The sequence below is a fragment of the Tursiops truncatus genome, chromosome 3, assembly GCF_011762595.2.
Source record: "Tursiops truncatus isolate mTurTru1 chromosome 3, mTurTru1.mat.Y, whole genome shotgun sequence".
Classification (NCBI taxonomy): Eukaryota; Metazoa; Chordata; class Mammalia; order Artiodactyla; family Delphinidae; genus Tursiops; species Tursiops truncatus.
The window spans coordinates 100,724,805-100,747,063 of NC_047036.1; the positions used below are offsets into that span (position 1 = coordinate 100,724,805).

The 22,259-nt window shown below is 36.5% G+C and overlaps 2 long non-coding RNA genes across 3 annotated transcripts in view; one reads left to right on the top strand and one right to left on the bottom strand.

Annotated features, from left to right (window-relative positions):
- The window catches only part of LOC141278316 (uncharacterized), a 121,438-nt gene that overhangs the window by 50,182 nt on the left and 48,997 nt on the right, over nt 1-22,259 (top strand). The window lies entirely within an intron of this gene.
- Nucleotides 1-22,259, bottom strand: part of LOC109550809 (uncharacterized) — a 43,866-nt gene that overhangs the window by 7,943 nt on the left and 13,664 nt on the right. The window contains exons 3-4 of one of the 2 annotated variants that reach the window (XR_002177485.3): nt 9,230-9,411; nt 3,043-3,198 (exon numbers count right to left, since the gene is read on the bottom strand). This is a non-coding gene — a long non-coding RNA (uncharacterized lncRNA). Of the gene's footprint in view, nt 1-3,042; nt 3,202-9,229; nt 9,412-22,259 lie in introns of both variants that reach the window. The other variant, XR_002177484.3, reaches the window with a different exon arrangement.

The following is a 22,259-nucleotide window of genomic DNA, read 5'->3' on the forward strand; positions in this document are numbered from 1 at the left end:
TATTTATTTCAGATCACACAAAAGTGTAGTTCAGTCACTAGTTTATGTAGACACTGAATTTTTTAAAATATGAAATGTAGGAATTTATAGCCACTCTATGCTATTCAGCCTTAAATAGAAACTTAATATGAGTTAACTCCCAGTCCTAATGTTATATTTTAGAACCATTCAATTCAAAAATTATATATTAAATCTCATCTCTCATTTCAAAATTGCAGAAGGAACTTTAGTGATCATTTTACAGTTGAAGAAAAAGAGGTCCAGAGTAGTTATCAATTATCCAAGTTCACATACCTAGCTAGTGGATAAACTCATACTAAAAACTTTGAGTCTAAATGAATAGAACATTTTAACAAGAAGGAAAGTTACACAGCAGATTTCCTATGTAAGATCCCAAGTAACAAAGTTTTCTTAGAACTTAGTGCATCCAGAAAATTCAAAATAAAATAATAATTTTATTCCTTACCGCTCAAGCTAAAAGAGAATTGGAATTTTTAAAATGATAATATACAGTATTGGGAAAGATACAGGGACATGGTTTTTCTCATTTATCTTGGTAGAAGTATAAACTGGTAAAATTTTTTTGGAATATAATTTAACAGAAAGAATTTAAAATTTTGAAACATAGATTCACATAAAGATTTATATTCAGTCATGGTCATTGCCACATTTTATATAATAATGAAGTAATGGAAACTTTATAAATGTCTAACAATCAAGGAATAAATATATAATGTGCATCCAAAAGATGGCATTCTATACAACCATGAAAAGTCATTATTCTGAAAACTGTTTAGTAACATAGGGAAACACATTGAGTATAAAATATATTACTTATATAGAAATACAAGTGTGTGTGTGTGTGTGTGTGTGTGTGTGTGTGTGTGTGTGTGTAGAATGAAAGAGAATTATTTTTAGCAATATAACTCCAAGTAATTTTCTCTTTATAATTCTTAGTGTTCTGGGTCACTGTAAGCAAGACAATTACAAGTCTTTGATTCTCAGTTAGAGAAAGTGACAGGAACGACTGCCACCTGGCTACTTCCTACTCATCTCACTGAAATTTTTTTAAATTTATTTTATTAAAGTATAGTTGATTTAAAATGCGTTAATTTCTGCTGTACAGCACAGTGATTCAGTTTTATATATATATATATATATATATATATATATATATATATATATATATATATATATATATATATATATACACACATTCTTGTTCACATTCTTTACCATTATAGTTTATCACAGGATATTAAATATAGTTCCCTGTGCTGTTTTTTATCCATTCTATATGTAATAGTTTGTCAGTGGACATTTAGTTTGCTTCTATGTCCTGGCTATTGTAAACAGTGCTGCTATGAACATCAGGTACATGTATCTTTTCAAATTAGAGTTTTTGTCTTTTCTGGATATATGCCCAGGAGTGGAGTTGCTGGATCATATGGTAGGTCTATTTTTAGTTTTTAAGGAACCTCCATACTGTTTTCCATAGTAGCTGCACCAACTTACATTCCCACCAACAGTGTAGGAGGGTTTAAACTTGCTCTTGAAAAATTCTGTTGGTTTACCAGTGAAATCACTCTGCTTTGCTTGAAAATTACACTAATGCTTCAATGGTTTCATGTCACTGTATAAAAGTTTCATAACTGGCCTTGTACCAAAAATTAGGGGCATGTTGACTGCCAGTCCGATTAAATCCAATGTTCAGATATTTAATTCTTTACTCCTGATTCATCTTTTCCTATTTCAGCTGCCTGTGTGAAATCTTCCAAGTGCTAATTCATTTGTCTCAGACCATGAGAGTCACGTTTTTTAGTGACATGAAGTTGGAGCCTTTGTGTTTGATCTATTGATGCATTCTTGTGAACTATATATTTTAAAATATATAATAATAGCAACTATAAAAGCAAATTTCACACATGGATGTTAAATTTCAAAATTTGGAAAAATGTATGTAAACAGAATTGTTCCATTTTTCCCTCTGAAACCAGCTAGAGCTCTCCAGGAATAGCAAGGAGCTTCTAGGGAACAACAAAAAAAAAGAGTCCTTTTAGGAGGTATTCACTGAAATCATCAATGGTAATCTGCCTAGGATTCCACAAAAGAGATTGTGCACTGAGGAGACAGGTGGGGCAATCTTTAAACCCTTTCCAAATCTAAGATTCAGTTACAGGCAGAAAGCAAAGTAAGCTCTCTGTTGTAGCACAGGACTCTATAAAGTTTCCATGAATAACAAAAATTATCATAGAACTGATTGTAATCAAACCAGCAAAGCACCATCATTTCTATCTAATGGATCATGAAAAACGTATTGATCCAAAAATATTAATACTCCATGTATTAAAATAAAATCCTAACTGTATATAAAAAAGGAGCCCCAATGGCTAAGGCACCTGAATAATCTCTAACAAGAAACATATTGCCTTAATTATTAACCTCTAGCAATAAAAATATGAGAGGAGCCAATTGGTCTTTTTTCTCCAACAGCTTTATCTAGTTCTCTAAAGGATGTCTGAAATCATCTAAGTAATATAAAAACTGGTGAAATCCTAAAAGGAAATTAGCAAATTTTAAGGTCAATATAAATTTCTTTCTTTTGGACTCAGTATATTTTGGTTTGTTTCGCTTTAGATGCTCTCTTTATATTTCCAAGTTTAAGTTATGGCTGTGAATAATAAATAGAGCACAGAAAAAGTGTTCCGCACTAATTTTTTTCCTCAAACACCTAAGATACTCTATGTCCTAACATTGTAACTCTAACCTCTAATAATCCAGTCAAATTTTATTACAACATTTTTGGTTTTAAGAAATGTTAGAAACCAAGAAAGGGCAGAAAGAATCAGTGAATATAATGATAAATAATGGTGAGTAATGAATATAATGGTAGGAATATTTAACAAAACCTTCCCTTTGGTAACAGATTACCAACCAATAAAGCAAATTTACTTAGATAAAAACAAAATATCTGAATTTTTAAAGTCCATACTATAGTTTTGAGATAACATGAATTTTCTACCATATACAAATACTATTTACTTCTTAAATGGCTCTAAGCAGTGTTGAGGAAAGTGAGTGAAAAACCTCATGGATGAGTTCCCAAAGACCTCCTGGCTGGATACATTTCACCAAATTTATGGGCATAATTTCCGTTTCTTGTAGAGTTCTTCCCTTAGACGAAGTATGTAGTTCCAGCTTCTTACCATGAATTAGAAAATAAGAACAGAGAAAATAGACATTTTTTTAAAATGTACATGTTCTATACTGTATGATCATATTGTTTAAAATGTGAAACAGTGATTATGTTGCTAATAACTGAATTTATAGACAAAAATTAGTTTTTCTCCCTCAAATTATTTTTGAAATACCTCTTTACCTTAAATGCTATAAGCATTTCCCTTCCGGAATTCACAGAGATTGAAAAAAGCATAAAGATACTAAATGCAAACTGAGTGAAACAATCATTTAATAAAATATGAATCCATAAATATCTGTGTCCCATGGCACAGCAACTCAAAATACATGAATGGAGAGCCCTATTTCTTATTTTTCTTTTCTTCAGAGAGATAATGTCATATCTTTTTTTTTTAACATCTTTATTGGAGTATAATTGCTTTACAATGTTGTGTTAGTTGCTGGTGCATAACAAAGTGAATCAGCTATATGTATCCATATATCCCCATATCCCCTCCCTCTCACATCTCCCTCCCACCCTCCGTATCCCACCCTTCTAGGTAGTCACAAAGCACCAAGCTGATCTCCCTGTGCTATGCGGTTGCTTCCCACTACCTATTTATTTTACATTTGGTAGTGTACATATGTCCATGCCACTCTCTCACTTCGTCCCAGCTTACCCTTCCCCCTCCCTGTGTCCTCAAGTCCATTCTCTACATCTGCGTCTTTATTCCTGTCCTGCCCCTAGGTTCTTCAGGACAATTTTTTATTTTTTAGATTCCATATATATGTGTTAGCATACTGTATTTGTCTTTCTCTTTCTGACTTACTTCACTCCGTATGACAGTCTCCAGGTCCATCCACCTCACTACAAATAACTAAATTTTCTTTCTTTTTATGGCTGAGTAATATTCCATTGTATATATGTGCCACATCTTTATCCATTTATCTGTTGATGAACACTTAGGTTGCTTCCATGTCCTGGCTATTGTAAATAGAACTGCAATGAACATTGTGGTATATGTCGCTTTTTGAATTATGGTTTTCTCAGGGTATATGCCCAGTAGTGGGATTGCTGGGTCGTATGGTAGTTCTATTGTTACTTTTTTAAGAAACCTCCATACTGTTCTCCATAGTGGCTGTATCAATTTATATTCCCACCAACAGTGAAAGAGTGTTCCCTTTTCTCCACACCCTCTCCAGCATTTATTGTTTGTAGATATTTTGATGATGGCCATTCTGACCCGTGTGAGGTGATACCTCATTGTAGTTTTGAGTTGCATTTCTCAAATGATTAGCGATGGTGAGCGTCCTTTCATGTGTTTGTTGGCAATCTGTATATCTTCTTTGGAGAAATGTCTATTTAGGTCTTCTGCCCATTTTTGGATTGGGATGTTTCTTTATTTGATATTGAGCTGCATGAGCTGCTTGTATATTTTGGAGATTAATCCTTTGCCAGGTGCTTCTTTAGCAAATATTTTCTCCCATTCTGAGGGTTGTCTCTTCGTCTTGTTTATGGTTTCCTTTGCTCTACAAAAGCTTTGAAGTTTCATTAGGTCCCATTTGTTTATTTTTGTTTTTATTTCCATTACTCCAGGAGGTGGGTCAAAAAGGATCTTGCTGTGATTTATGTCAAAGAGTGTTCTGCCTATGTTTTCCTCTAAGAGTTTGATAGTGTCTGGCCTTACATTTAGGTCTTTAATCCATTTTGGGTGTATTTTTGTGTACGGTGTTAGGGAGTGTTCTAATTTCATTCTTTTACATGTAGCTGTCCAGTTTTCCCAGCACCACTTATTGAAGAGGCTGTCTTTTCTCCATTGTATATTCTTGCCTCCTTTGTCAAAGAAAAGGTGACCATATGTGCGTGGGTTTATCTCTGGCTTTCTATCCTGTTCCATTGATCTATATTTCTGTTTTTGTGCCAGTACCATTCTGTCTTGATTACTGTAGCTTTGTAGTAGAGTCTGAAATCTGGGAGCCTGATTCCTCCAGCTCCATTTTTCTTTCTCAAGATTGCTTTGGCTATTCGTGGCCTTTTGTGTTTCCATACAAATTGTGAAATTTTTTGTTCTAGTTCTATGAAAATGCCATTGGTAGTTTGATAGGGATTGCACTGAATCTGTAGATTGCTTTTAGTAGGATAGTCATTTTCACAATGTTGATTCTTCCAATCCAAGAACATGGTATATCTCTCCATCTGTTTGTATCATCTTTAATTTCTTTCATCAGTGTCTTATAGTTTTCTGCATACAGGTCTTTTGTCTCCTTAGGTAGGTTTATTCCTAGGTATTTTGTTGTTGTTGTTGCAACGGTAAATGGGAGTGTTTCCTTAATTTCTCTTTCATATTTTTCATCATTAGTGTATAGGAATGCAAGAGATTTCTTTTCATTAATTTTGTATCCTGCTACTGTACCAAATTCATTGATTAGCTATAGTAGTTTTCTGGTAGCATCTTTAGGATTCTCTATGTGCAGTATCATGTCATCTGCAAACAGTGACAGTTTTACTTTTTCTTTTCAAATTTGGATTCCTTTTATTTCTTTTCCTTCTCTGATTGCTGTGGCTAAAATTTCCAAAACTATGTTGAATGATAGTGGTGAGAGTGGGCAACCTTGTCTTGTTCCTGATCTTAGTGTAAATGGTTTCAGTTTTTCACCATTGAGAACGTTGGCTGTGGGTTTGTCATATATGGCCTTTATTATGTTGAGGTAGGTTCCCTCTATGCCTACTTTCTGGAGGGTTTTTATCATAAATGGGTGTTGAATTTTGTTGAAAGCTTTTTCTGCATCTACTGAGATGATCGTATGGTTTTTCTCCTTCAGTTTGTTAATATGGTGTATCACATTGATTGATTTGCATATATTGAAGAATCCTTGCATTCCTGGGGTAAACCCCACCTGATAATGGTGTATGATCCTTTTAATGTGCTGTTGAATTTTGAATTCTGTCTGCTAATACTTTGTTGAGGATTTTTGCATCTATGTTCATCAGTGATATTGACCTGTAGTTTTCTTTTTTTGTGACATCCTTGTCTGGTTGTGGTATCAGGGTGATGGTGGTCTCATACAATGAGTTTGGGAGTGTTCCTCCCTCTGCTATATTTTGGAAGAGTTTGAGAGGGTTTGGGGTTAGCTCTTCTCTAAATGTTTGATAGAATTCGCCTGTGAAACCATCTGTTCCTGCGGAGAGCCCTATTTCTTGATAGAAGATGTTTTACCCCTACAAATGCAGTTTACTTAAGTCCCTAATTCTTTACTCACATTTTCAGGGTGACTTAATAGATGCCAAAGCTTCTGTTAAAATTAGGTCTATGACAAGCAACAATTGTGCATTTGTAATTTAAAATAACTGTTTTGAAGTTTGGTTTCTAATAGGTTAAAATTTTGCCATTTTCAGGCATTATGTAGACGTTGAAATAGTACTACCTATTGAATGCCAGTGAGGTTGTATATTTTTTACATAGAACTTTTTTTACGTAGCTCCATAGAACTATTTTAGAAACATGAAGACAAACATGTACTCAAGGCCAAAATAATTCCAAAAGGCCTAAGAATCAGGCCAGAGACCTAATAGAAATTAATCAATTATGTTTTTTTGTTTATGGGGCTGAGTATACTTTATTGTTTGGTGGTTTTTTTGTTTTTGTTTTTAGTTTTCAAAGAAATCTGATCCTAGAAGTAGCAGAACACCTATGTGATTTGCCAGGAATATTTATGCTATTAAATGCATCAAAGAGTAAAAGCCAGATAGAATCTGTTAGAGATTTCCCAGGATTACCTGACGATTTGGGGATCATGGCATTCTAGAGCAATCACGAACTCTAAATTTTGTAAACAAAGTTTAAAGTGATATTTTTCTAGGTGTTGTGTAATCTTTGAACCTCACTTTACTCATCCCCAAAAGGGATATACTAAAGCCTCAAAAGATTAGAGATAATATATTTAAAATGCATAGCATGTGGTGGCCACTGTACTGTATATGAATGGGAAAAAGGACATAACAAAAGCTGCTGAGGGAGACATCAAAATTCTCATTCACAAACTGTTTTGAAGTCAGATCTTACGGTAATGAAAAAAAAAGTAAGTAAAAAATCATGTAAATTAGGATAATCCATTGGGGAGGAGGAGGAGAGGGGAAAATAGTCCAAGCCCTCTCTGACAAAATTTTAAATCTCTATTCTGTAGTGATCTGGAGGTTTGATCTTAAAGTCATATTTGCAGACCTCCAAGAGCGTAGATCCAGTATGGTGTTGTAGCCAAAAGTTAAATAAAACCCCAGGCCTTGTCAGGAAAGGATATTGGATACAGAAGAGTATCTCATCTCAGAACTGCCTTATATGGAATAATGCATAGAGTTCTGGTTGCTAAACTAAACTATAATATAGAGTCAAGAAAAATAAAAATCCAGAGAAGGATATATAAGAAGTTTGTGACATACAAGTTTTGATTAAAAAGTATACATATCAGAATGCTTTCGAAGTTCAACTCAATCACCTTTAATGGGAGGAAGTACCTAGGCAATGCCTATGATCACCTCTTAAGTCTTATTACCATTTTCTTCCTTTTTAAAAATGTTTATTTTGAAATAATTTTAGACTTAGGGAAAAAGTTGCAAAAGACTTCCAGTATACCCTCACCCAGATTCCCCAAATGTTAATATCTTACATAACCATAGTATAATTATAAAAACCAGAAAATTAACATTAATATTATACAATTAACTCATCTATGGTACTTATTCAAATTTCACCAGTTGTCTCACTAATACTTTTTTCTGGGTCCCATCCAGTAGCTCACATTGCATTTAGATGTCATGTCCCATTTTCTCCTCCAATATGGACAGTTCTGTACTCTTTTCTTATCTTTCTTAACCTTGACATTTTTGAAGAGTATTGGCTAGTTTGTAGCATGTTTCTTAATTTTGGTTTGTCTGATATTTCTTCATGATGAAATTCAGGTTATGCAATTTTTGGCAAGAATAGCACAGAATTTATGTTGTGACCTTCTCAGAGCCCCTTATCAGGAGGAACTTGATGTAATAAGGTTCATTCCTGATGATGTTCACTTTGATCTCTTTGTTAAGGTCAGGTCTACCAAGTTCCCCCACTGCATTAATTCCTCACTGTAACTAATCAGTATTCCATGGAGAGATACTTCTGAGCCTCTGCAAATATCCTGTTTCTCATCAAACTTTCACCCACTAATTTTAGCATCCATTAATGATCCTTGCCTAAAATGGCTATTACTGAGGTGTCTGTCAAATGGTGATTCTCTATTTCCTTCAGTGCTTCTACATTCAGTCATTAGAATTGTACTATAAGGAAGAACTTATATTTGATTTTTTTTTTTTAACTTTTTGGCCACACCACACGGCATGTAGGATCTTAGTTCCCTGACCAGGGATGGAACCCGCACCCCCTGCAGTGGAAGCACGGAGTCTCAACGGCTGGATGGCTAGGGAAGTCCCTATTTGATTATTTATATCAATATGGACTCATGAATATTTATTTTATCTTATGGGTTATAATTAATTACTTTAAATTTTTTTGCTCAACTGTTTCAGATTTGACCATTAAGTTACTCCTTCCAGTCGGTTCCTGTGTCTTCTTTTTTTTGCATTTTTAAAAATTTTTTTAAATTGAAGTATAGTTGATTTACAATGTTCCTGTGTCCTTTTGACATGACTGCACATCACTTTCTGAGCACCTCCTTACTTTCTGGCACCACAAGATATTTCAAGCTGATCTTGTGCTTTTCCTGCTCCTGCCCTACAATCAACCACTTCTCCAAATAACCATTCTCTGTACAGAAAGGGAGAGAGTTAAACAGAATATTTCTAACTGTAGAGTTAGTCCTGAGTTTTTCTTATGTTTAAGCTTCTTTCTGATTGTAATACTTGCAGATTGTGTTGATTAATTTTATGTGTCAACTTGCCTGGACTAAGGGCTGACCAAATAGCTGAAAAAACATTCTTCTGGGTGTGTCTGGGAGGATGTTTCTGGAAAAGATTAACATTTGAATCAGTAGACTAAGTAAAGAAGATCCCCCTTACCAATGTGGGTAGGCATCATCTAATTCATTGAGGGCCCCAGTAGAGGAAGAGTGAATTTGCTGCCTCTGCTTGAGCTGGGACATCAGTGCTTCTGGTTCTTGAGCCTTCAAACTTGGATGGAATTACACCATGGCTCTCCCGGTTCTCCAACTCACAGATGGCAGATTGTAGGACTTCTCCATCTTTATAAATATGTGAGCCAATTCCTTATTAAATATATATAATATGTATATACACACACACAAACACACACACACACAGGTGTGTGTATACGTATATAAAATATTGGTTCTATTTCTCTGGAGAACCCTTACTTTCTGGCAAGGATACCAAGATCCTTGCCAGAAAGTAAGTTATTTGAAAAAAAAAATTTTTTTAAGTCTTACAGGACCATTTTAAACTTTGGCTGAGGCAAACTTTGTTGCAATTTCCCCAGCTAACTTCTGGCCTCCTTGTTATTATATTTCCTCATACATCAAGAAATAAGGTTTCCTTGGAGACCAGCAGTTTCCATCTACCATTTCAACAAAATATTGAATTATGTGATTCTTGGTAGAGAGTAACAAAAGCTCTCTTTTTAAGGGATTATTTTCAACATTCAGAGAGTTCCAGAGGGTTAGCTAAATCTCTAGTCTGAGTATTTTGGAGGATAACATATTTCAGACCCAATGAAGAAAACTGAGGAGCCAACATAACTCATTACTGTAGGGTTACAGACTTCAGATTTTTAAAGAAATATGATTTAGATTCAAGTAATGTGGCAAAAATTGCTAGCTCTTTCCAACATCCATTCTACCCTTCTTTCTTAATTGGTGGAGCCCCAATATGTTAACTGGGCACATAGCCACCCAGAATAAAGCTATACTTTCTAAGCTCCTTTAAATTTAGGTGTGACAGTGTGACCAAGTTCTGGCCAATGGGTTATGAGTAAAAGTCACACTTACAGCTCCCTGGTTATATTCAAAAAGAAATGGGTCATGCTCTTCATGTCCCCTTTTTCTTCTTCCTGATGGCTGGGACATGTACATTCCAGCAAGAGCTAGAGAAGCCATCTTGGGCAAAAACATGAAAGTCATATGTTAAAGAAGTCACATATTAAAGTCAACATGATAGAAGGGACCTAGGCCTTAACATCATAGAGATGCCATATTAGGTATGATCAGCTTACACAGGCTGCAACATGAGAAAGAAATAAACTTCTTCTTTCTTAAGCCACTGGTATTTGGTGACCTTTGTTTCAACAGTTAAACCTATATTTAACTAATATAGAGTTACTATCTAAAAGTGGTACTGCTATAACAAAAGATATATGTGATATTAACTTATCACTTGGGTATAAAGCAGTAAAAACTCAGATAATCCAGGGTGGAAAGTTGGTGACTCTTGTTATGCTGGGACAAATATTTGGTTAAACTGTGGCCTGCCATACTTTGGGAGATAAGCCACAAAGTCTTAGAGCCTATACCTTTAAGAGAATTAGTTAGTTAGAAAAACTGAGAATCTTTCTGTGTATTGGCTACTCCTTGCCACATTAAGGAAAGTTTTAAAAAAGCGATGATGAAGTCAGAGATGGTTTCCCATCAGAAAGAAGAAATCAGTTTCATTAAAAGAGCCCTTCTCGGGACATCCCTGGTGGCACAGGGGTTAAGAATCCGCCTGCCAATGCAGGGGACATGGGTTCAAGACCAAAACTGAGAATCTTTCTGTGTATTGGCTACTCCTTGCCACATTAAGGAAAGTTTTAAAAAAGAGATGATGAAGTCAGAGATGGTTTCCCATCAGAAAGAAGAAAAATCAGTTTCATTAAAAGAGCCCTTCTCGGGACTTCCCTGGTGGCACAGGGGTTAAGAATCCGCCTGCCAATGCAGGGGACATGGGTTCAAGACCTTGTCCGGGAAGATCCCACATGCCGCGGAGCAAGTAAGCCCATGCACCACAACTACTGAGCCTGCGCTCTAGAGCCCATGAGCCACAACTACTGAAGCCTGCATGCCTAGAGCCCATGCTCTGCAACAAGAGAAGCCACCACAATGAGAAGCCCACGCATCACAATGAAGAGGAGCCCCTGTTCACCACAACTAGAGAAAGCCCATGCACAGCAACGAAGACCCAACATAGCCAAAAATTAAAAATAATTAATTTTTTAAAAGAGGCCTTCTCTGTTTTGTCTGAATTCTAAGTTGAGTAGAGTATGGTAAGTGGGCCCTCAAATGGTTGGAAAAGCTAACTCTTCTGTACCAAACACTGAAACAATAATAAGAGTTAGCTCTAAAGAACAGCTGTAAGAGGAAGTTAGAATGTAGTCCCCACCTTTCTTAAGCATAGGACTGCACACCCAAAACCAAGGCCCCCACAGCTACTTCTGAGCCCAGATTCATCCCTGTCTCCAGTGACTAGCCTGAACCACTGGGCTCGCCTACAGCTTGCCCCTCCATCTATGCACCTGCATGCTCTCAGCCAAACTTCCAACAGTGGCTTCCACTGCTGTGCACCTATGGTGATTCCCTGCAGCTGGTAGTGCACACCAACAGCTAGGTCTCCCATAGCTGTTTGTGAAAGAAACTGCCAACCAAGAACACTTTACCTAGTAAAGTTTTCCTTCAGAAACGAAAGCAAGATAAAGATTTTCCCGGACAAATGAAAGTTGAGGGAATTCATCACCATTAGACCTGCCTTACAGGAAATGCAGAAAGGAGTTCTTCAAGCTGAAAGGAAAGGATGCTAAGTAATAACATGAAAACATATGAAAATATACAACACACTGGTAAAGGTAAGCATATAGTCAGATTCAAAATACTCTAATATTATAATATGGTGATGTGTTAACCACTTAAGTATAAAGGTTAAATAACAAACATTTTACAAATAACTATAGCTACAATAATTTGTTAGCAGATGCACAATATAAAAATATGTAAATTGTGGCATCAGAAACATAACATGGTTGAGGGGTTGTTAGTAAAAATGTAGAGTTTGTGTATGTGATCATAGTTAAGTTGTTATCAGTTGAAAATAGACTTGTATCAATAAGATGTTTCAAGTAAGCCTCATGTTAACCACAAAACAAAAACCTATACTAGATACACACAAGATAAAGAGAAAGAAACAAAGTATATCACTACAGAAAATTATAAATTCACAAAGGAAGATGGTGTGAAAAAAAGGAACAGAGGAACTAGTAAAAGGCCTGAAATTGACAAGATGGCCATAATAAGTCCATACCTACCAATAATTATTTTAAATGTAAATGGATTAAATTTTCCAATCAAAAGACATACAGTGGCAGAGTGAAAAAAAAAAAACCCAGCTATATGCTGCCTACAAGAGATTCACTTCAGCTTCAAGGACACACATTGGGGGAATTCCCTGGCAGTCCAGTGATTAGTACTTCATGCTTTCACTGCCAAGGGCGCAGGTTCTTTCCTTGGTCAGGGAACTAACATCCCACAAGCCAAGAAAAAAAGAAGGACAAACATTATGTCAAAGTGAAGGTATGGGGAGAGATATTCCCCACACATGGAAAACAAAAGAAAGCAGATGTAGCTATAACTATATCAGACAAAATAGAATTTAAGTCAAAAACTGTAACACAAGGCAAAGAAGGTCATTATATAATGATAAGAGGGTCAATTTATCAGGAGGATATAACAATTGTAAATATATATGCACCCAGCATCAGAACACTTAAATATATTAAGTAAATATTAACAGATCTGAAGGAATTAATAGACAGCAATACAGTAATTGTAAGGAAGTTCAATACTCTACTTTCAGTAATGGATAGATCATCCAGACAGAAAATCAATAAGGAAACATTGGACCTAAAGGATACTTTAGACCAAATTGACCAAACAGATCTAATAGAGATACATAGAACATTCCACCCAACAGCAGCTGAATGCACATTCTTCTAAAGCATACATGGAACTTTCTCCAAAAATAGATCATACATTAGATCACAAAATAAGTCTTAGCAAATTTTAAAAGATTGAAATCATACCAAGCATCTCTTTTGACCACAATCAATAAGAGGAGAAAAACTGGAAAGTTTTCAAATATGAGGAAATTTAACAACACACTCCTGAGCAACAGACAAGTCAAAGATAAAATTAAATGGGAAATCAAAAAATATCTTGATACAAACAAAAATGAAAACATATGGGCTGAAGCAAAAGAAGTTCTATGAGGAGAGTTTATAGGCTCTGTTAAGAAAAAAAGAAAGATCTCAAATAAACAGCCTTTATACATCAAGGAACTAGTAAAACAAGAACAAACACAGCCCAAAGTTTGCAGAAGGGAGGAGATAAAGATCAGATCCGAAATAAATGAAATAGAGACCAGAAAAGATAGAAAATATCAGCAAAGCCAGGAGTTGATTTTTTGAAAAAGATAATAAAACTGACAAACCTTCAGCTAGACTTACCAAGAAAAAAAGAACAAGAACTCAAAATAAAATTATAAATGGAAAATGAAACATTGCAGCCGATACCATAGAAGTACAAAAGATCATAAGAGACTGCAATGAAGTATACATCAACAAATTGGACAACCTAGGGAAAAAATGGAAAAATTATTAGAAACATACACCCAATCTACCAAATCTGAATCATGAAGAAATAGAACATCTAAACAGACCAATAACAAGTAAGGAGATTGAATCAGTAATCAAAAACCTCCCAAAAAAGAAAAGTGCAGGACCAGATGGCTTCACTGGTGAATTCTACCAAACACTTAAAGAAGAATGAATGCCAATTCTTCTCAAACTCTCCCCAAAAATAGAAGAGGAGACAACATTCCCAAACTCATTTTACAAGGCCAGCATTACCCTGATACCAAAGCCAGCAAAGGACACTACAAGAAAAGAAAACTACAGGCCAATATCCCTGATAAATATAGATGCAAAAATTCTCTATAAAATACTAACATACCACATTCAACAGCATATTAAAAGGACCATACACCATGGTCAAGTAGGATTTATCCCTGGGATGCAAGGATGGCTCAACATACATAAATCAATAAATGTGATACACCTATTAATAGAATGAAAGACAAAACTTATCTGATCATCTCAATAGATGCAGAAAAAGCATTTGACAAAATCAACATCTTTTTGTGATAAAAGCTCTCAACAAATTGAGTATAGAAGAAACATACTTGGGAATTCCCTGGAGGTTCAGTGGTTAGGACTCTGCACTCTCACTGCCAGGGGCCTGGGTTTGATCCCTGGTTGGAGAACTAAGATCCTGCAAGCCACACGGTACAGCCAAGAAAAAAGAAGTAACATACTTCAACATAATAAAAGCTATATACGGCAAACCCACAGCTTATATCATACTTACTGTGAAAGATTGTAAGACTTTCCTCTAAGATCAGGAACAAAACATGGAGGCCCACTTTCACCACTCTTATTCAACATAGTATTGGAAGTCCTAGCCAGATCAGTTACGCACCAAAAAGAAATCATAGGCCTCCAAATCAGAAAAGAAGTAAAATTGTTTCTCTTTACTGATGATATGATCTTGTACATAGAAAATCCTAAAGATGTCACCAAAAAAATTGTTAGAACTAATAAATTCAGTAAAATTTCAGCATACAAAATCAGCATGCAAAAATCAGTTGAGTTTCTACACAGTAACAATGAACTATCTGAAAAATAGAGAAAACAACACTATTTACAATACCATCAAAAACAATGAAATATGGGTAAATTTAACCAAAGCAGTGAAAGATCTATACACTGAAGACTATGAGACACTGATAAAAGAAATTAAAGAAGACATAAATAAGTGGAAAGCTATTCATGTTCATGGGTCAGAAGAGTTAATATTGTTAAAATGTCCATACTACCCAAAGCCATCTATAGATTGAATGCAATCCCTATCAAAATTCCAATGGCATTTTTCAATTCTCAAATTGTATGGAACCACAAAAGACCCCTAATATCTAAAACAATCTTGAGAAAGAATGAAGCTAGAAGCATCACACTTCCTTATATCACAAAGTAATAGTTGTCAAAACAGTATGGTAGGAGACCTTCAAGATGGAGGAGGAGTAAGATGTGGAGATCACCTTCCTCCACACAAATACATCAGAAATACATCTACATGTGGAACAACTCCTACAGAACACATACTGAATGCTGGCAGAAGACCTCAGATTTCCCCAAACCAAGAAACTCCCCACGTACCTGGGTAGGGCAAAAGAATAAAGAAAAGACAGAGACAAAAGAATAGGGACAGGACCTGTACCTCTGGGAGGGAGCTGTGAAGGAGGAAAAGTTTCCACACACTAGGAAGCCCCTTCACTGGCGGAAACAGGGGGTGGCCGGGGGAGAAGCTTCGGAAACATGGAGGAGAGCACAACAACCGGGGTGCAGAGGGCAAAGTGGAGAGATCCACACACAGAGGGACGGTGATTACCAGCACTCAGCAGCCTGAGAAGCTTGTCTGCTCACCCACCAGGGCGGGTGGGGGCTGGGAGCTGAGGCTCTGGCTTGGAGGTCAGATCCCAGGGAGAGGACTGGGGTTGTCTGCATGAACACAGCCTGAAGGAGGCTAACGTGCCACAGCGAGCCAGGAGGGAGTCTGGGAAAAAGTCTAGAACTGCCTAAGAGGCAAGAGACCATTGTTTCAGGGTGCGCGAGGAGAGGGGGTCCAGAGCACTGCCTAAATGAGCTCCAGAGACCAGCGCGAGCCGTGGCTATCAGCACAGACACCAGAGGTGGGCATGAAATGCTAAGGCTGCTGCTACAGCCACCAAGAAGCCTGTGTGCAAGCACAGGTCACCATGCACACCTCCCTTCCTGAGAGCCTGTGCAGCCTGCCACTGTCAGGGTCCCATGATCCAGGGACAACTTCCCAGGGAGAACACATGGCATGTCTCAGGCTGTTGCAAAGTCATGCTGGCCTCTGCCACCACAGGCTCGCCCCACATTCTGTACCCCTCCCTCCCCATGGCCTGAGTGAGCCAGAGCCCCCTAATCAGCTGCTACTTTAACCCCGTCCTCTCTGAACGAAGAACAGATACCTCCAGGCAACGTACACGCAGAGGCGGGGCCAAATCCAAAGCTGAGCCCCGGGAGCTGTGCTAACAGAGAAAGGGAAATCTCTCCCAGCAGCCTCAGGAGCAGCAGATTAATTCTCCACAATCAACTTGATGTTCCCTGAATCTCTGGAATACCTGAATAGACAACAGGTCATCCCAAAATTGAGGTGGTGGACTTTGGGAGCAACTGTGGTCTTGGGGTTTGCTTTCTGCATCTAATTTGTTTCTGGTTTTATGTTTATCATAGTTGAGTATTTAGGGTTTATTATCACTGGTAGTTTTGTTTATTAATTTGTTTGTGCTCTTCCTTTATTTTTTTATATATAAATATATTTTTTTCCTTTTTCTCTTCTTTTGACTGTGTATGTGTATGCTTCTTTGTGTGATTTTGTCTGTATAGCACTGCTTTTACCATTTGTCCTATGGGTTCTGTCTGTCTGTTTTTTGTTGTTGTTGTTTTGTTTTATTTTTCTGTGTAGGTTTCAGGTCTTGTTATCTTAGTGAATTTGTTTTTTGGTTTGGTTGCTCTCTTCTTTCTTCCTTTTATTACTTTTTAATTTTTTTATTTTTAATAATTTATTTTTATTTTCTCTTTTTTTCTTTATTTCTTTCTTGTTTTCTCCCTTTTATCCTGAGCTGTGTGGCTGACAGGACCTTGGTGCTCTGGCTAGGGGTAAACCCTGAGCCTCTGAGGTGGGAGAGCCAAGTTCAGGACATTGGTCCACCAGAGACCTCCTGGTTACAAATAATACCAAATGGCAAAAGCTCTCCCAGAGACCTCCATCTCAACGCTAAAACCCAGCTCCACTCAATGACCAGCAAGCTACAGTGCTGGACACCCTATGCCAAACAACTAGCAAGACAGGGACACAACCCCACCCATTAGCAGAGGGGCTGCCTAAAATCATAATAGGCTCACAGACACCCCAAACACACCACCAGATGTGGTCCTGCCCACCAGAAAGACAAGATCCAGCCTCATCCATCAGAACACAGGCACCAGTCCCCTCCACCAAGAAGCCTACACAACCCACTTAACAAACCTTAGACAGTGGGGGCAAACACCAAAAATAATGGTGGGAATAATGGGAACTGCAAACCTGCAGCCTGTGAAAGGAGGCCCCAAACACAGTAAGTTAAGCAAAATGAGAAGACAGAGAAATACTCAGCAGATGAAGGAGCAAGATAAAAACCCACCAGACCAAGCAAATGAAGAGGAAATAGGCAGTCTACCTGAAAAAGAATTCAGAGTAATGATAGTAAAGATGATCCAAAATCTTCTAAATAGAATGGAGAAAATACAAGAAACTTTTAACAAGGACCTAGAAGAACTAAAGAGCAAACAAACAATGATGAACAACACAATAAATGGAATTAAAAATTCTCTACATGGACTGAATAGCAGAGTAACTGAGGCAGAAGAACAGATAAGTGACCTGGAAGATAATATAGTGGAAATAACTACTGCAGAGCAGAATAAAGAAAAAAGAATGAAAAGAATTAAGGACAGTCTCAGGACGTCTGGGACAACATTAAAAGCACCAACATTCAAATTATAGGGGTCCCAGAAGAAGAAGAGAAAAAAAAGGGACCCAGAAAATATTTGAGGAGATTATAGTTGAAAACTTCCCTAACATGGGGAAGGAAATAGTCAATCAACTCCAGGAAGCACAGAGAGTCCCATCCAGGATAAATCCAAGGAGAAACACACTAAGACACATATTCATCAAGCTATCAAAAATTAAATACAAAGAAAAATTATTAAAAGCAGCAAGGGAAAAGCAACAAATAACATACAAGTGAATCCCCATAAGGTTAACAGCTGATATTTAAGCAGAAACTCTGCAAGCCAGAAGGGACTGGCAGGACATAATTAAAGTGATGAAGGGGAAGAACCTACAAACAAGATTACTCTACTCAGCAAGGATCTCATTCAGATTGGAGACAGAAATTACAACCTTTACAGACAAGCAAAAGCTAAGGGAATCCAGCACCACCAAACTAGCTTTACAACAAATGCTAAGGGAACTTTTCTAGGCACCAACAATAACAGACCCAAAACAATTAAGAAAATGGTAATATGAACACACATATCGATAATTACCTTAAACGTAAATGGATTAAATGCTCCAACCAAAAGACACAGACTGGCTGAATGGATACAAAAACAAGACCCGTATATATGCTGTCTACAAGAGACTCACTTCAGACCTAGGGACACATACAGACTGAAAGTGAAGAGATGGAAAAAAATATTCCATGCAAATGAAAATCTAAAGAAAGCTGGAGTAGCAATGCTCATATCAGACAAAATAGACTTTAAAATAAAGACTATTACAAGAGACAAAGAAGGACACTACATAATGATCAAGGGATCAATCCAAGGAGAAGATATAACAATTGTAAATATTTATGCACCCAACATAGGAGCACCTCAATACATAAGGCAAATGCTAACAGCCAAAAAAGGGGAAATCAACATTAACACAATCATAGTAAGGGACTTTAACACCCCACTTACACCAATGGACACATCATCCAAAATGAAAATAAATAAGGAAACACAAACCTTAAATAATACATTAAACAAGATGGACTTAATTGATATTTATAGGACTTTCCATCCAAAAACTACAGAATACACTTTCTTCTCAAGTGCACGTGGAACATTCTCAAGGATATATCATATTGTGGGTCACAAATCAAGCCTTGGTAAATTTAAGAAAATTGAAATCATATCAAGTATCATTTTGGACCACAATGCTATGAGACTAGATATCAATTACAGGAAAAAATTAGTAAAAAATACAAACACATGGAGGCTAAACAATACACTACTAAATAACCAAGAGATCACTGAAGAAATCAAAGAGGAAATCAAAAAATACCTAGAAACAAATGACAATGAAAACACGACAACCCAAAACCTATGGGATGCTGCAAAAGTAGTTCCAAGAGTGAAGTTAATAGCAATACAATCCTATCTCAAGAAACAGGAAACATCTCAAATAAACAACCTAACCTTACACTGAAAGCAATTAGAGAAATAAGAACAACAACAACAACAAAAAAAAAAAACCCAAAGTTAGCAGAATGAAAGAAATCATAAGGATCAGATCAGAAATAGATGAAAAAGAAATGAAGGGAACAATAGCAAAGATCAAGAAAACTAAAAGATGCTTCTTTGAGAAGATAAACAATATTGATAAACCATTAGCCAGCCTCATCAAGAAAAAAAGGGAAAAGACTCAAAATCAACAGAATTTTAATTAAAAAAGAGAACTAACAACTGACATTGAAGAAATACAAAGGATTATGAGAGATTACTATGAGGAACTATATGCCAATAAAATGGACAACCTGGAAGAAATTGACAAATTCTTAGAAAAGCAAACCTTCCGAAACTGAACCAGGAAAAAAAAGAAAATATAAACAGACCAATCACAAGCACTGAAATGGAAACTGTGATTAAATATCTTCTAACAAACAAAAATCCACCAACAGATCATTTCACAGGTGAATTCTATCAAACATTTAGAGAAGAGCTAACACCTATCCTTCTCAAACTCTTCCAAAATATAGCAGAGGGAGGAATACTCCCAAACTCATTCTACAAGGCCACCATCACCCTGATACAAAAACCACACAAATATGTCACAAAAAAGAAAACTACAGGACAATATCTCTGTTGAACATAAATGCAAAAATCCTCAACAAAATACTAGCAGACAGAATTCAACAGCACATTAAAAGGATCATACACCATGATCAAGTGGGGTTTATTCCAGGAATGCAAGGATTTTTCAATATATGCAATTCAATCAACGTGATACACTATATTAACAAATTGAAGGAGAAAAACCATATGATCATCTCAATAGATGCAGAAAAAGCTTTTGACAAAATTCAACACCCACTTCTGATAAAAAACCTCCAGAAAGTAGGCATAGAAGGAACATACCTCAACATAATAAAGCCCATACATGACAAACCCACAGCCAACATCATTCTCAATGGTGAAAAACTGAACCATTTCCTCTAATATCAGGAACAAGACAAGGTTGCCCATTCTCACCACTATTATTCAACATAGTTTTGGAAGTTTTAGGCATAGCAATCAGAGAAGAAAAAGAAATAAAAGGAATGCAAATCAGAAAAGAAGAAGTAAAACTGTCACTGTTTGCAGATACATGATACTATGCATAGAGGAACCTAAAGATGCTACCAGCAAACTACTAGAGCTAATCAATGAATTCGTTAAATTAGCAGGATACAAAATTAATGCACAGAAATCTCTTGCAGTCCTGTACACTAATGATAAAAAGTGTGAAAGAGAAATTAAGGAACTAATCCCATTTACCATCGCAACAAAAAGAATAAAATACCTAGGCATAAACCTACCTGAGGAGACAGAAGACCTGTATGCAGAAAACTATAAAACACTGATGAAAGAAATTAAAGATGATACAAACAGATGGAGAGATATACCGTGCTCTTGGATTGGAAGAATCAACATTGTGAAAATGACTATCCTACCCAAGGCAATCTACAGATTCAGTGCAATCCCCATCAAACTACCAATTGCATTTTTCACAGAACTAGAACTAAAAATTTCACAATTTGTATGTAAACACAAAAGACCCTGAATAGCCAAAGCAATCTTGAGAAAGAAAAATGGAGCTGGAGGAATCAGGCTCCCAGACTTCAGACTCTACTACAAAGCTACAGTAATCAAGACAGTATGGTACTGGCACAAAAACAGACATATAGATCAATGGAACAGGATAGAAAGCCCAAGGATAAACCATGCATATATGGTCACCTTATTTTTGATAAAGGAGGCAAGAATATACAATGGAGAATAAACAGCCTCTTCAATAAGTGGTGCTGGGAAAACTGGACAGCTACATGTAAAAGAATGAAATTAGAACAGTCCCCAACACTATACACAAAAATAAACTCAAAATGATTAAAGACCTAAATGTAAGATGAGACACTATCAAACTCTTAGAGGAAAACATAGGCAAAGCACTCTGACATAAATCACAGCAAGATCCTTTTTGACCCACCTCTTAGAGAAATGGAAATAAAAACAAAAATAAACAAGTGGGACCTAATGAAACTTAAAAGCTTTTGCACAGCAAAGGAAACCATAAACAAGATGAAAAGACAACCCTCAGAATGGGAGAAAATATTTGCAAATGAAGCAACTGACAAAGGTTTAATCTCCCATATTTATAAGCAGCTCATGCAGCTCAATATCAAAAAAAAGAAACAACCCAATCCAAAACTGGGCAGAAGACCTAAATAGACATTTCTCCAAAGAAGATATACAGATTGCCAACAAACACATGAAAGAATCCTCACCATCACTAATCATTAGAGAAATGCAACTCCAAACTACAATGAGGTATCACCTCACACCGGTCAGCATGGCCATCATCAAAAAATCTACACACTATAAATGCTGGAGAGGGTGTGGAGTAAAGGGAACCCTCTTGCACTGTTGGTGGGAATGTAAATTGATGCAGCCACTATGGAGAACAGTATGGAGCTTCCTTATAAAACTAAAAATAGAACTACCATATGACCCAGCAATCCCACTACTGGGCATATATCCTAAGAAAACCATAATTCAAAAAGAGTCATGTACCAAAATGTTCATTGCAGCTCTATTTACAATAGCCAGGACATGGAAGCAACCTAAGTGTCCATCAACAGATGAATGGATAAAGAAGATGTGGCACATATATAAATGGAATATTACTCAGCCATAAAAAGAAATGAAATTCAGTTATTTGTAGTGAGACCTAGAGTCTGTCATACAGAGTGAAGTAAGTCAGAAGAAGAAAAACAAATACTGTATGCTAACACATATATATGGAATCTAAAAAAAAGAAAAAGTGCTTCTGAAGAACCTAGGGACAGGACAGGAATAAGGACACAGATGTAGAGAATGGACTTGAGGACATGGGCAGTGGGA